We start from the raw sequence: 13,665 nt of genomic DNA on the forward strand, positions 1-13,665 counted from the left end.
CCCAGGCTGGGAGCAGCTTGCACCAGGGGCACAAAATGGAAATTGATTTACAGCGACGGTGTGTGATCTAGAAGATGTCAGGGTTTTTTTTTTCTTTTTTTTTCCCCCTCCTGAGTCTATAAATTAGTTTTGATTCCAATAAGGTTTTCTGCTGTAGTTATAAATCAGATCCCAAGGAGCTGGGGGAGCTGGGATATTAAAGCAGTGAAGCAGCAGCCCTGTATCCCAATATTGCTGATGCCCAGAGGTTTTGTGGGATAAACTTGGGAAAGGGCTTTCATCTGGGGAGAAGACCCAGCTGCTGAAATTCAGGTGTATCCTTAATAAATCAATTTAAAAATTGTATGGTTTAAATTTTTTAGGGAGGTAAGGGCCTGGAATTGTTTGTGATTCAGGGAAGCAAGCCCCACGCTGAGTTTTTTGGAGGATATTGATGCTCCAGCAGTTGTGAGGCAGCAGATCTCCAGGAGGCCTTGCCTCAGGCTGTGAAAGCTCTGATGGTTTGGCAAATTTGGGCTTGTTGGGATTTGCAGTTTCAGCACGGGGAGGACTCACAGTGTGTGAGCAGCTGATGGAGGGGAGCACTCCCGGGGTGCAGCTGAGGGGCTGGAGGGGAGTTGGAAAGGGGAAATCCACCTTGGAGCTGGGGTTTGCAGGATTGCTGTGGAATTGGAGCAAGCTCTGTGGGCAGACACCGTGGTGGCTCCTCAGCAGCTGCTCCCTGGGTGTTACTGTAGGACACAAAACAACACCATGTGGGCTCACTGCTCTTTCCAAGGTAAAAAGGGGGTTTTATTTAATTTTCCTAACATTTATAGGTTTCCCAAAGTGACAGTGGATTGGAGGGTGACAGTGCCACCTCTCCAATGGCACTGAACAAACCAACAATCCATTAAATTTCTCCTCCTCCATGAAAGAATGCAAAACAAGGAGTTATTTCCATCAAGTGTGTAAAAAAGTTAATTACAAGAATGTAAACATTAGAAAACTTAGAAAATCCTAAAAAATCAAAGCAACACCTGGGCTGTGCCAGGTGCTGCTGGGCTGATTCTCCTGATGGCAGGGCTGTTCCTGGGGAATCCCAAGCTGCCCAAAGCTTTTCCTGGATGAGCTGCCAGCCCTGTGGCAGACACTGACCTGGCTGCCAGGGAATCTCCTTTCTGCTCAAGAGCTCACTGGGAAAAAATATCTCTGACTGTGGGAATCTGTAAATTCAGAGGGTTTTGGGAAAGCTGCAAAAGCAGAGAGAGCAGCCCTGTGATTGGAGCCAAGCAGGAACCATGAGGTAGGCCAGCAGAAAAATCATGTAAAATGTAGAAAAGCAAGGACAGGGCTGCCAGGGAATCTCCTTCACTGGGAAAGAATATCTCTGACCTGCCACCAGACCTCACAGGAGGTGACAGTGGTGTGATGACAGCCCCATTGGATTTTCCATGTGCACAGCCAGGAAAGGCCACCAGCAGCAGGGAGCATCAGCCCCCAGAGCAGCTGGGGCTGTGCTGAGCCTGATCCCTGCTCTGGCACCCAGGGCTGGGTGCTCACCTCCCAAACCAGCACCCTGCCCCTTCCTGTGCCATCCCACCCTGCTGCTTTTACAACCTTTAATAACTTTTCAGCCTCTCAGTGCCAATGTTTTGAGCATTTTGTGGATGTCTGGGGGTGTTTGCTTTGCTTTGGGTTCACTGAGCAAATGCTGGTGTTTTTTTTTATCTCTCTTTTTTTCATTTTTTTGTATTTTAATTAGGGAGATTGAAAGCTTAGAGCAAATTTGAAGCAGATGGAGCTGGTGACATCACTCTTTGTTTTACTCCTGTTAGTGCAGATTAGCTACTTTGGGGTAAATCCTGGAGGGAACCCTCCTGGGCTCAGACACCCCCAGCCTTTCCCACCCCTGTCTCTGCTTTCTCCTCCCTTTGTGCCCCCCTCACTCCCCCAGCCCTGCCTCCACCAGATGCTGTTCCCAGACCAAAATCCATCCTCTTCCAGCTGCTCCTTGTGCAGGGTGGTGCTTCCCCTGGGGTGAGCCCCCAGCCAGGGCTGGGTGCTGGTGCAGGAGCAGAGCCTGAGCTCTGCCAGACCCTCCCCAAGCCTCCCCCACCCTCCATCCCTGGGGAATTGGGTGATTTCTGTTTCCTGCACGGGGGTTTGGTCATGGAGCTGTGAAAAATGCCTATTTCATGATTGGCTTTTCACAAACATTGAAATGAATATTAAATGTGTTATGTTAGAAAGGCAGCAGCTCTGGGAGCCAGGCTGGGAATGTCCAGCAGAGCCTGACTCCTCCTGAGCCAGGTAAAATCTTCTTTTCCTTCCTTCTGGTTGTTATCTTGTTCCTGTTTGGTTCAGGGGTCCCTTCCTGCAGTGCTGCTCCATCCTGCCATCCTCTGGCTCGGGCAGTGGCCAGGAGGAGCTCATTTATTCCCCTCAGCTCCATTTATGTGCAGTACAAACCATTGTCCCCAGTGTTTATGGAGCACTGAGGTGCTTCCTCTTCTCATTGCTCATTTTTAATCAGTGCTTTTTGCTTACTCACCACCAGCAAAGCCACAGAGGAATCATTGCTTTTCCTTCTCTCCTTTATTAAACTCAAAACCCCTGGTGGAGGTACCAAAACCCAACCAGTTGCCTGGAAAAAACTCCATGATTTTCCTGCTTTGGAGACAATCAGCTGTGCCATGATTGGGACCAATTGAAATCAAATGACAGCAGCAAAGTGGGTGCTGGTTGCTGGTGGTTGCAGCCTCTGGGTTACTTTGCAGGCAGGCTCAGTCTTGCAGCAGCAGAACTGGAGATTTTATAATAAAAAGAGCTTTTTCTGCATCCAGCCAGGTGCTCTGAAGTGTCCAGGTGCCTTTTAGTGGTGGGATTTGCCTCGTGCATTGAAGGACTTGGTGAAAGATTTGCTCTTACCAAAAATCAATTAATTTTGAATCATTACCTTTACCAAAAATTAATGCAAAACCAGCACAGGCAGCAGAGCCAGGCTGATGCATCTGGTGGGAGTTGGAAGCCTGGAAGTTTTTCCTCGTTTGGGGTGGGCTGATCCTTGTTGGAGGGGCCAGTTTGTGCTGCAGTTGTTGTTGCCCTTGTGTTTCCCCCCCCCGAGCTCCCAATTCCCCCTCCCTTTGGGCCATTTGGGGTCAGGGCTGCCGTGGAGAGGATGCCTTTTGGAAAGGATGTGCTTCTGCTCTGTTTGCTTGCAGAGTTTCCTGTTGGAGTGTGGTTTCTCTTCCTCTGCTGCTTCCAGCAGCATCCAGGGGCTCAGCCCGTTTCCTGCTCCCTGCCCTGGGTGTCCCCAGTGTCACCTGGGTGTCCCCAGTGCCACCAGCAGCACCTGGGCCTTCAGGGTGTGTCTGACAAATCAGCTCCACCAGTTAGGCTGGGTGTCCTGGGTTTATTCTGCTCATATTTGGGTTTAATCTAGGAACTCTTCAGGGGTGATGAATCAGTGTTGGGTTTTCTGGTGTGGAATAAGAACATTTCCCATCACATCATTCCCTGGGAAGGAAAAAAAAAAAAAAAAAAAAGAGGAGAAAATGTGTCTATGAATAGCTGCATGAGGAAGGCTGTGCACAATAAAGACATTATGAAAAATATTACACTCATCCATATTGATTTTTGCTCTGTTTGCTGGCTGGTTCCTTTATTACCCTGGCAGAGCCATGAGCAATGTCATCCCAGCTCAGCTAATGAGAAAACATCAGATGCTGCTGTCAGCCTGCCTTGCAAAGCCACTGCCATGGTCATTTTGAAAAGGACAATTTGGAATGCCCAGCCTGGGCTGTGGGGCTGGGCCAGCACAGGGAGATGCTGGCCTGGGGCTGCTCTGATTGCTGCCCTGGTTGTGGTCAGATGGGTGATGTGGCATGGAAAGTGTGGCACATCCCTGGGACAGGGCTGGGCTGGGGGCAGCCTCCACTGCCCTCCAAAACTGGGGCTTTTTGCAGGATGGCTGAGCCCAGGTAAGGGGGTTAAACACAATCCTTCCTTAAGGGGGTTAAACACAATCCTTCCTTAAGGGGGTTAAACACAATCCTTCCCCAAATTTTGCAGGGTGGCTGAGCCCAGGTAAAAGGGGTTAAACACAATCCTTCCCCAAATTTTGCAGGAGGGCTGAGCCCAGGTAAAAGGGGTTAAACACAATCCTTCCCCAAATTGTGCAGGATGGCTGAGCCCAGGTGAAGGGGTTAAACACAATCCTTCCTTAAGGGGGTTAAACACAATCCTTCCCCAAATTGTGCAGGATGGCTGAGCTCAGTTAAGGGGGTTAAACACAATCCTTCCCCAAATTTTGCAGGATGCCTCAGCCCAGGTAAAGGGGTTAAACACAATCCTTCCCCAAATTGTGCAGGAGGGCTAAATCCAGGTAAAAGGGGTTAAGCACAATCCTTCCCCAAATTTTGCAGGATGACTGAGCCCAGCTGAGGGGGTTAAACACAATCCTTCCCCAAATTGTGCAGGATGGCTGAGCCCAGTTAAAGGGGTTAAACACAATCCTTCCCCAAATTGTGCAGGGTGGCTGAGCCCAGTTAAGGGGTTAAACACAATCCTTCCCCAAATTTTGCAGGATGGCTGAGCCCAGTTAAGGGGTTAAACACAATCCTTCCCCAAATTGTGCAGGGTGGCTGAGCCCAGGTAAAGGGGTTAAACACAATCCTTCCCCAAATTTTGCAGGGTGGCTGAGCCCAGATAAAGGGGTTAAACACAATCCTTCCCCAAATTGTGCAGGTGCCCTTTATTCAATGGCCTCTCCTCATGTGGGGCACTTCACCCTCCTGTCCCCCCCAGTAAGGAAATGTTTCCAGGGCTTTATTTATTTTAGACTGAGCCTGTTCCCAGCAGCCAGGGCTGGAGTGAGCCCCAGGCTCTCTGATGGGATGAGGTTGGGGCTGTCACAGAGAGTGACGTGCTGGGGTTTGAATACCATTCATTAATTAGGATTTTCCAGCCCCTTTTCCAGGCTGGAGCAGCACCTCCCTTCATTAGCAAAGAGATAAATGCTCCCTGCAGCCAGCTCAGTGTGGTCCCAGAAACCTTCCTGGCTCCTTGCTGGAGCTCAGCTGGGACTGGATTTTCAGTACCATCATGTATTATTCATCCCAAATAATACATATTCCAAGCCTGTCAATGTGCAGGGCAAGGCAGAGTGGTTTGAGGGATATCTCCAACCTGTAAATCTTAATATTCTCAAAGCATTGACAGATTTTGTGGGGGTGTTTTTTGGGGGGCACACAAGGAATCCTCCTCCCTAGCAGAGAGCAAGGGATGCACCCAAAATTAAATGTTTACAAGCAGTGTTTCCCTCAGGTGTTCATGAGTGGTTTGTTACAGAAATTCTGGTCTGGTCTAAATATATCTGTTGGGAAAAAAGTGAGAGCTTGCAGTTTGAGAGCATCCTGTTGGACTTGAGGGCATGAGGCTTGCTTTAAATGATGGTTATGGCCAAGGTAGAACCTGTTACTAAATGTAGATTTCCTCATTTGTTGGTGGGATTATTTCTGGTTGGGGAAGAGGAAATAATCTTAGCATTTAATATAAAAGAATTATCTGTAAGGATCTATTAGGAAATTTGGGCAGTGGAACTTTTTAAAGGAGGTGTGCACTGATTTATCTTAATCTTATTATAATAATTGGTGTTAAAGAAAAAAAAAAAAAAAAAACAAACAGCAGTGAAAAGCCACATTCCTGGCCATGGTGGAAATCTCTGTATTTCCCATAATGTCATATTTACCCCAGGACTAAATTACAGCTTGTGCAGCCCTTTTCTTTAACTCAGTAAATAAGATTTAGCTCCTGTGTGCTATCCCCCCGTTTCTATGGAAACCAGGCTGCAGTGCCAGGCCCTGGATCCAGCACTGAGCACTGGCCGTGGCTCTGGGAGCCACCCTGGGGCCAGGGGGTCTCCCACTGACACCTGGAGGAGCCCAGGGAAGGGGGGGCAGCTCCTTGCTGTGCTGCTGGACTCGTTCCTGTGATGCCCAACCTGTCTGATCCCCTTAAAAGTGACAAGAAGTTGATTTTTGTGCCTGAAACGAGGATCTCGCTTGTTTTGGAGGGGGAGAGGAGATGCTTGGAGCTGCTGTCTGCACACAGACCTGATTATTAATGTTTATTAATGGTGTTATTTATTAATTGGCACCACGTGTGGGATGTGGTGGGGTGCAGAGATTGGGGGATGATCCCGGATGCTCCAGTGAGCCCTGGGCTGGATCCTGGATGAGATGAACAAGGAGGAGTGGAGTTTGGCTCAGGGTTCCTCTTCAAGAGCAAGCCAAAAAGACTTGCCTTTTTTAGCAAAAAAAAATGATTAAAGCATAATTAATATCTCAGACTTGGATAATGAAACATCTTCCTCTGCAGGCCTGGGGGCCCAAAGAGGAGCATTTTTAATGTTATTTTGAACAGTGCTTATTTTTTAGATGTCTCAGCTCCCATTCTCTTCATACTCCAAGCAGGAGAAGCCAGGCAGTGGGATTGCTGTTCAAACCTCCAGCCTGTTTTTGCCATGTTTGAGCTGAGCTAATGCAGCAGATCTGAGGGGTGCCCTGGAGACAGGGGTGTGTGCAGCAAACATCAGCTGGTTGAAGCCACATGGCCTCCCTGGTCATCCTTCTCTGATATCAAAGGCAGTTTTGCACCATTTTTTAATGTTCTGATGAAAATCCAGGGGGGATGTTGGTGTTGCCTTACTCAGGGCCTGGACAGTCCCGTGGTCTTTCCAAGAATATTCCATAATCCTTTAGATATTTTTTCTCACTGCTTTCCTGGCGTTTTCCCCCTCTCTTTGCTGTGCTGAGATTTGAGGGAAGCACAATTGGGTGGAAAGCAAACCCAGCCTCTCCTGCACTCTGAAATCTTGATGGTAATGAGCATTAATGACGTGCCACAGAGAGAAAATTGGAGCAGACCCAAGGTTTAGCAGGAAGGACCAGGGGTGGATTTTTACTGGCAGCTCTTGGGTGGTGAGGAGCATCAGCCCCCACCTGTGAGAGCTCAGGAACCCCCTGCCCTGCCTGCTCTGCCAGGGAACATGTTCCTTCTGTGTTTGCTGCGATGGCTGGGAGCTCATAAAATAGATTTTCTGTAAAAAGGTGCAGCTGGAGGCTTCTGCCAAACTCTTGGCATTCCTGTTTGAGGGTTTTTGGGATGAAAGATGTTGTGTTCTTCACCCCATGTGCCAGCCAGCTGTGTCCAGCTGTGCCAGAGGGGTGTGTGGGGCAGGGGAGATGCTGGGCTGGCTGCTCTCTTTTCATCACCCTGTATTTCTTTGGCATTTCCTTCTCTATTTCCATCATCCAAGTGCCTATTCCTCAGCTAAAACCACCTCCAGGTCAGGGAAACCCCCCAGCCTGGGACCAGTTCACATTTTGGTGCATTCATGAATGGGGCAGAAACAAAATCCTGGATCTGGAGCTTTTCCCTTTCTTCCAGCCCCAAACCCTTCTGTAATCTTAATGGAAAAAAAAACCAAACCTCCATCCCCATCCACCTATCCTTTATTGGAAGTGCTAAACAACCTTCTTCAGCGACTTTTTCTAATAAAAGGATGTCTGTTAAACAGAGCCCCAGAGAGCTGAGCTGCTTTACAGGGAGCTGTTTGAACTGCTCTCCGGGCTGGCTTTTTAATATACTTTAATACAGTGCTGGCCCTTCTTCTGCATAGTTTTTCCCCATCAAAGCTTATCATTTCCACTCTGTTGTCTGAGTGTCACGCAGCTTTAGAGGGGGTTTGGGAAGGGGGGTGGCACATGGAACAGTGGAGAGCTCCCTATTTTACATCCCAAATGCAGATTCACCAGTGACTCATCTGTGTCCGGGTGGGGAGATGCTCTGAAGTTAAAATCCCAGTGACAACAGGCATGGAGCACCCCAGCTGTTCCCTTCACAGGTTGCGCTGCGTTGTTTCTTGATTTGTAATTGTGTTTATTTGAAGTTTTTCCTGCAGTGAGGGATCAGTTGCAGCCTGATGGCACCGTGCAGCGCAGGAGCAGCTCTGGGGACAGATGTGGCCCCAGGCAAACAAAGGCAGGAACACAGATGTGCTGCTAGGGCCAGCAGCCAGCGAGGAGAGATGGGCATTTCCACAGGGCTGAGTCCTGCATCAGAGCTGGGAGCAGCACTGAGCTCTCTGGGATCATTTGGGAGATGCTGCTGGAAAGACTCAATAGGATGTCAGCTTGTTTTGTGGGATTCATGGATGGGCCTGGCTGGAATTCCTCTCCTAATATTCCATTTAAAATCCTCTCCTCAGCTGTGGGATGTGCATTTGTGTTCAGGGTGAAACCCAGCAGAGCTGGTGCTGCTCCAGGTGACAGCAGCTGGGGCCTCTGCCAGGGTGGGGGTGATGTGAGAGCCCCTGGGTTTGTGCTTTGGCACCTTCACCTCTCCCCCAGAAAGGTGCTCTGGTCTCTTAGGAGGGCAGGAGAAGGCTCTTGTGTGGAATGGAGCAACCCAAAGGCAGGGAAGGAGCCAAGAGCACTTGAGAGCCCTTCTGACAAGGGTCCAGAGGAGAGCTGGGACCTGCCCATGCCCTGGAGAACATCTGGGAGCTTTTGTCAGTGCAGAAAGCTGCTGGGAACGCTGTCAGGAGCAAGAGAGGGGCTGGATGTTTAATTAATTTACATCATTTTTATCATGAAGTGATTGGCCTGACAAGGGAGCAGGGAGATTGCTCCCAGTAGCTCTGCTGGAGTCACTGGAGGGGAGGTGACAGTGCCATCAACCCCAGCAGGCAGCACACTGTCCCTGAGGGAAATCCCTACCAGGACACCCCTGGGAACCTGCAGGGACAGGAAGGGGTGAGGACATCACCGAGTGCCCTCAGCAGATCTACAGAAACATCTGCAGCTCTGAGTGTGTCTGACTGTCCCAGACGAGTTCCATGCTCTGCTCATCCACCCTGGAGTGTTTTCTGCTGGAGCTGAGAGCCCTGCCTGGGGCTGGGCTGAGGAGGTGAGGATATCCTGAATTTCACAGAAGGCAGTGCCCAGCACGTGCTGCTGCCAGGGCTGGGTGAGAAGCTGCCCATACTGGGCCAAACTGGGATAACTGTGGCTCCAATCCACTCCCACTGGTGTTTAGGTGTGAAGAACAAGGGTGAGAGGCAGCAGGCTAGGATTTTGTTTTCATGGAGGCATTCCAATATAAATAGCTTGGATTAATGGAGGTCTTAATAAACCCTGGATTATTTTGGGACAGGGCTCATCAGCTCTTCTCCAGAGCTTTACAGACACCAGCACCTCCTCCTCCTACCCTGCAAACATTTCTTGCTGATAAAAGTCCACATCTGCAGCAGGATAAAGCACTTTATGACAAACACATCAGTGGGACCTTTGTTAGCAGAGGGCTGCCTCGGTGTTCCTTGGTGATCCCCAGCAGGGACATTCCCCTGGGCTTTCCCTGGGAGCTGCAGTGATGACAGTTCTGCCTTTCTCTTGACCCATCCCATATCCTGGGCTCCCTGAGCTGCTGCTGGATCCCAGTGGGATCTGGGGGCACAGACTGGGCAGGAAAAGGCTCCATGCACTGGGTGGGAAAGGAGCAAAAGGTGGGAGGGAGTCCTGGCAAGTTTTGAGGTGGCAAATTCACTGGTGCTGTGCTGACTGGACATTTTGGAGGGTCTTTTTTTATCCCCATTTTTCCCCTGTCCAGAGGCACCACCAGGATGCTGCTGCTGGGAGAGCAAACTTGGCTCTGGTGTGAGTTTCAGGGTGCCCATGAGCACCCCAGGGAGAGCCCAGGGCCCTTTACAGGTCAGCACACGTCACACATCATGCCTGGGGTGGTTTTTCCTTTCTGGTGGGGTTGGATGAGTGGTGGCAACACAGAATTCCGAGCTGGAGCAGCTGCTCCTCCTTTTTTGCACCCAAACCCAGAACTGCAGCTCCTCACTGACCAGTCCCAGCACTCCAAACCCCATTTCCAGCCAGCAAGGGGGGAGGGAATTTGCTCAGCAGAACGTTCTTTCCACGGCTGTAATTCCCACATAAATATCCATACATCGTCAAACCATCTCTTTTTTTATTTTATTTTCCTTTTTTTTCCCCTTTTAGCCCCTCAGACACGTGATTTTGATTTCTCCAGCCGCAAAGCCGAGCGTGGGGATGTTAAATTGCTCAAGGAGTCAAACACAATTATCCGAGTCCCCTCCGTAAGGCGCGTCAGGAGCGCGGGTCCGAAACCGACGCGGTGCGCGGGGGCAAACGCTTCCGTGGGGCTTGCACTCCTCAGGGGGATGTCATTCCTGACAAGAATGGATTTTCCCTCTTTCACAGCCTGTCTCCTGCTGTCTTGATGCTTTGGTGGGAGTCTCATCGGCCGAGTGGAGTTGATTTTGATGGGGAATTGTTCCAAGCTTTCAGGTCCCTCCCTGCGGGCTGGGGTGAGGTGATGCTGGTGAGGGGCTGAGGGGCTGATGTCAAATAAAAAAGGTTTTTGCTTTTGCAAGCCTGGTTATCTCTTGGTAATGCTATCAAAGGCTCTTTTCTGCAGTCCAAGCACATCATCTACATCTGGCTAAAATATGGCATGAAAAAAAGATGTTTTGTACAAAAAGCCAGCCTTAATAGCAGATGGGAAAAAGTCATTAAGACTCAATTTTCAGGGACGTTTTTTGGCTTTTTTAAAATGCAGAATTGGAAATTATTTTGCTTGTTTGTGCACGTACAGGAAACATTGCCTTTTTTCAATGGACAAAACCAAAATGCTCCTCAGTATTGATCAGAACAGAAAGCCCTTTGACTTTTCTCTATCCCACTCCTCAGTTTTGAGTTTTACACCAGGGCTGAGCTTTTCCTCTGGTAATTCCAGACATTGCTGCCATTTTAAGCCCATGCTGTTATCTGCAGCATGGATTTCCATGCCCCACATGAGGCACCTGAGCAGGGGCTCACCCTGACCTGGGATTTTTGGGGATTTTTTGCCCTGTGCAGTGGTAACTCAGTGGTGCTGGCTGTGAAGATTTTAATGTGCTCTTCCTGGCAGTTAAAAAATGCCAATGCTAAGAAAAAAAAAATCCCAGTTTCCTGTTCCCTTCCCATAAGTAAATACTTGTCAGGCATTTCCAGGAGCTCCACAGGACAGAAACCAGTTTTACCTGTTTGATTACAAAAATCTCTTTGTTCTGGACAGGAGCTCCAGGGAGGAGTTTTCCCTGACCATCTGACCTGCTCAGACCTGAGGTGACAGCAGTCACTTCTCTGATCTCATCCTCACATTTGCATCAGTGGCCTTTGGGATGCAGTTTTGAGTTCTGACATTAATTGATAACTCTGCCCTGCTGGCACCAGCAATTCCTGTTCCTTTTTGACTGTTTTTTTCCTTCCCTCGCTGGTGGGACCCTCATTCCCTCCTGCACAGGGTGTTTTCAAGGACTCTCATCCATCTTGATGACCTTGTTCAACATTTTGTGTTCAAACCTGAGCCCTTAGAACCATCAGGGGGCCGTGATGATGGCAGCCTGTACTAACACAGGGATAAATCCCATTTTTTTCCCTCCCCTACAACCCCAGGCTGACCACAGTGCACGGCCCAGCTGCTCTTTGTCTCTAAACTCTGATTAAAGGGCTGGGAGGAGGTGGTTGAAGCCACATTTCCCTTTCTCTGTGTGATGATGTGTGAGTGTATTTTTGGCATTTTCTCTCCTGTACCAAGTCTGGCTCTTCCCAGCCCACTGGGTTTGAACGTCTCGTGTCGAAATCCCTCAAAGCTTCAGCTCCTGTGTGTTCCACACTTGCTCAATCTGTTCCTATTAATTTTTAAAGGCGTTTTTAGCAGCTGATAAACAGCTGGTGACACTTTGGGAGCTGCTGAGGAGCTGCTGGGAGGCTGCACAGCGAGCTGGGGGATGCTGGGGGCATGGGCACGGTGTTCCCTTGGGATGCCAGCACCCTCTGTGTGCATCCCCTCCCCAGTGAGGATGGGGCTCTCCAGCTGCCACTCTGCTCTCCCTGCTCTTTCCCACCATCCTGCCTCGCTGCAGGTCCTGAGCAGAGCTGAGCTCACACTGGAGGATGCAGCTGGGGGATCTGCCTGAGCATCCTTGACAAAGCTATTTGCATTCCTTAAATCACTGGCTGAAAACATCATGCCTGACTCCTTCTTTTTCTTGGAGACAGACAAGATCTAATCTATGATTTTTTTTCTTTTTTTTTTCTTTTTTTAAACAGCTGTATGTATTTGTTAGGCCTGAAGGAACCCTTAGATCATCTTGTCTCACCCTGTGTGCAGTAGTGACTGTGGAAATCCATCCAGCTTCCCCTGCCACCCTGTCATTTGTGAGCTCTGACACCCTGTCAGGGGTGCCAATGTTCTGGATGTTTTTTCAGTGCAGTTCTTTTCTGGGCCCTTTTGCTGGGAGTGATGCACATTTCAGTCACCCCCAGAGCAGTAAATGTGCTGTCTGCAGCTAAATTTAAAATCCTCAGTCAAATCAAAGCACTTAGTGGGTGTATTTATCCTCTGGTACAGGATGAGAGGGAGGGAGGTGGTTTCTGGGCATCTCTGGAAAATGCTTTGTGGGTTGCTGCTCCCTCCTGCCTTCCTGCAGGTGGAAATGCATTAATTGATGTCATAGGATTAATTAAAGGGAAAAACGTGGCAGTGTCAGAGGTCTCTGTCCCATGTGCCATTCTCTTTGGAAAGCCCAGGCCAGGAATTTGCCTGCCCAGGGGTAGGAGATTGCTCCAGACAGAGAGTTTTGTCTGGAAACCTCTTGATGCTTCCAGTGAATCATGGATTTGGGAAATTCAGGGCTTGCTATTTTGAGAACTGAATCACAGAGGAAGCGAGGGTTGTGTCTGTGCTCAGGATATGATTGATGGAAAACCCTTCTTTTATTTCTGAAATAACATTCATTTCTGGAAGGTATTTCACCAGCAAAGCAGAATCTGTGATAAAGTAAAACCCAATCCTTTTATCTCCTCCAGGGAGGGCAGGGAAGAGGAGGAGCAGCACCCAGAGCACAGGGATGTCTTGGCTCTGCTGCTGCACTGCTCAGTCTGGAGAGGCTTCATTTGTGTCAAACATGGAATAATTGCAGAGAGAAAAGCTCCTGGTAGTGTTTTTTTGCCTGGTAGAGCTGTTCTTTCTCTTCCTTTTGAAAGAGTTCTTGGAAAACTGGGCAGGAATTGGGCAGTGAGGAAGAACAAACACACAAATCAGGAGCTCTGATATTCAACCCAGGCCCCTGATTGTGGCTTTTCTTACAGAATAAAAATTTAAACATTTGTAGGGTTTTTTTTCCCCCCAAAAAATGAGGCAAACTCACAGAAGAAGGTGATCTGACCTTGCCTCAGGAGCTGGGAATTTCTCCTCTCTGCTCTGAACTGCTCCTCCCTGCCCTCAGCCTTCTGCACATCCTGGTCCAGCTCCTGCTGGCTGCCTGTTTTTCTAGGAATTGGGAATTTGACACAGTTGTTTTCCAGGAAACCCAGAGGTGACACTTTGGGGGCTGACAGGAGGGGACTGAGGTGCCCAGCTGGGGCCAGGCCAGCAGCAGAATCTTGGCACATCCCTCTGGTTTAGGTGCTCAGGACAGGGAAAATGAGTGGATAGAAACAGCCTGGTGAAAATACACGAGGAATTTCTCCTTACTGCAGCTGAAGGTTCAACCAGAGCTTTCCACAGCTTTGAATGGTTTTTGGTTTTTTTTTCTGTGTCAAGAGC

General features: G+C 49.1%; 1 protein-coding gene and 1 long non-coding RNA gene across 3 annotated transcripts in view; both read left to right on the top strand.

Annotated features, from left to right (window-relative positions):
• LOC132336947 (uncharacterized) overlaps positions 1-10,462 on the top strand; it is a 31,706-nt gene extending 21,244 nt beyond the window's left edge. Inside the window, exon 2 of the long non-coding RNA XR_009489040.1 lies at positions 10,053-10,462. This is a non-coding gene — a long non-coding RNA (uncharacterized LOC132336947). The remainder of the gene's footprint in view (positions 1-10,052) is intronic.
• VAV2 (vav guanine nucleotide exchange factor 2) overlaps positions 1-13,665 on the top strand; it is a 126,559-nt gene that overhangs the window by 55,032 nt on the left and 57,862 nt on the right. The window lies entirely within an intron of this gene.

Source organism: Haemorhous mexicanus, chromosome 21 (genome assembly GCF_027477595.1).
Source record: "Haemorhous mexicanus isolate bHaeMex1 chromosome 21, bHaeMex1.pri, whole genome shotgun sequence".
In the NCBI taxonomy this organism is placed as follows: domain Eukaryota; kingdom Metazoa; phylum Chordata; class Aves; order Passeriformes; family Fringillidae; genus Haemorhous; species Haemorhous mexicanus.